Source organism: Mus musculus, chromosome 17 (assembly GCF_000001635.26).
Source record: "Mus musculus strain C57BL/6J chromosome 17, GRCm38.p6 C57BL/6J".
In the NCBI taxonomy this organism is placed as follows: domain Eukaryota; kingdom Metazoa; phylum Chordata; class Mammalia; order Rodentia; family Muridae; genus Mus; species Mus musculus.
Window position 1 is genome coordinate 76,074,222 of NC_000083.6, and position 1,951 is coordinate 76,076,172.

At 45.7% G+C, this 1,951-nt stretch overlaps 1 non-coding gene across 1 annotated transcript; it reads left to right on the forward strand.

Moving 5' to 3' along the window:
* The first annotated feature begins 324 nt into the window (after positions 1-324).
* Positions 325-430, forward strand: Gm24126. Its single transcript, XR_003952474.1, has one exon. It is a non-coding gene; the product is annotated as a U6 spliceosomal RNA (small nuclear RNA).
* Positions 431-1,951: the final 1,521 nt, after the last annotated feature.

The window sequence follows — 1,951 nt, forward strand, 5'->3', positions numbered from 1 at the left end:
GTACCTCGGAGCTCTTGACTCTAGCTGCATATGTATCAAAAGATGGCCTAGTCGGCCATCACTGGAAAGAGAGGCCCATTGGACATGCAAACTTTATATGCCCCAGTACAGGGGAACGCCAGGGCCAAAAAGTGGGAGTGGGTGTGTAGGGGAGTGGGGGTGGGTGGGTATGGGGGACTTTTGGGATAGCATTGGAAATGTAAATGAGCTAAATACCTAATAAAAAATGGAAAAAAAAAGAATGTGAAAGTTAAAAAAAATAATATGCAAAGGACTAAAAAGGCTAAGTACTAAGAAAACAACTTAATTAAGAGGTGTCCAGTAGTGCTCGTTTCGGCAGCACATATATTAAATTGGAAAGGTACAGAGACAATTAGTATGGCCCCTGAGCAAGGATGAGATGCAAATTAATGAAAAGCATTCTATAAATGAGAGAGAGAGAGAGAGAGAGAGAGAGGTAGGTGTCCGGTGGAACTGTAAAGAGAATTCGGAAAAGAAAAAGATATAAACATCAAAGACATTTAAGTTTTCATATTTATATTTTTATTAAAAGTCAACTTTTCTCCCATACAATATATTCCATCCACAGTTTCCCTCCCCTCCACTTTTCCCAGCTCCTCTCCCACCTCTCTTCTTCCCCAGATCAATCTCCCTCTATTTCTCCTTCAGGGAAGAGCAGACCTCCAAGAGACAACAGTCCAACAGCAAAAAATAAGATACAACAAGGCAAGGCAAAAGCCCTCCTACTGAGGGTATTTGAGACAACCCAGTAGGAGAAAAAGAGTCTTGAGATCAAACAGTTACAGAAACATCCACTCCCACTACTAGGAATCCCACAAAAGCATCAAGCAAACAAATAGAACAAATAGAGAGGACCTGGTGATGACCTTGGTGAGGGGCCCTCTGCTTGCCACTTCAGTCTCTGTGAGCCTATATGAGCTCTGCTTAATTGATTCAGTCGGTCATGTACTCCTGGTGTCCTCCATCTCCTCTGACTCCTACATCTTTCCTCCCATTCCGAGGGGTTCCCTGTGCTCTAAGGAAAAGGACCTGATTGAGACCTCCAACTTAGACTCTCTACCCATGTAATGGATCAGTGCAAGGACTATTCAGACTCATTTTGTTGTACAAACGGTACATTGTAGGATCCTTTATAATTCCAGGTTAAAACAGCTGTGAAATTGCTCTTTTTTGAGGGATTAAATAATTCTCATGGGCCGTTCTTGGACCCCTGGGACCCATGGAAGCAGATACCCAGGCACCTTCCGGTTCCCGCCTATGCTAGCTAGTAGCAGAGACAAGTCAATGGACTGATCCCTCACAGCACACCCCAGAGGTTGCTCAACCGCCCCACCCCTCATGTATTCAGACAAATCCAGCCTCACAGGTGAGACCTTAAATCCCGCCCAAAGACCAGGCACACCGGGACCCCTGAGACCTGGGGAAGCAGATTCCTGCCCAGCCTGGGCACTTTCAGGCACGCGCGCACACACACACACACACACACACACACACACACACACCAGCGGCAGCTCGATCCCCCAGGTATCTAGCTTCCCAGGCTGGGAGTAGAGCCCAGGGGCAGGACCCAATCACACACAGCCCACACCCCAGTTGCAGCTCAACTCTCCAGGGTCACAGGATCACAGGAAGGACAGGCTCCAGTCAGGGAGGCCAGAGATGGCAAGAGGTAAGCATAAGAACATAAGCAACAGAAATCAATTCTATGCTTGTCTCACGCCAACATAAGCAACATCAAAACCCAGTTCTATGACCACAGCAAGTCCTGTGTACCCAAAAACATCCTTAAAACAAGATACAGATCTAAATTCTAATTTTATGAAGATGATAGAGGACTTTAAGAAGGACATAAATAACTCCCTTAAGGGTTTGAAGCTCCATAGGAGAAACATCAATATGAACTAACAAGTACACCCAGAGCTCCTTGGAA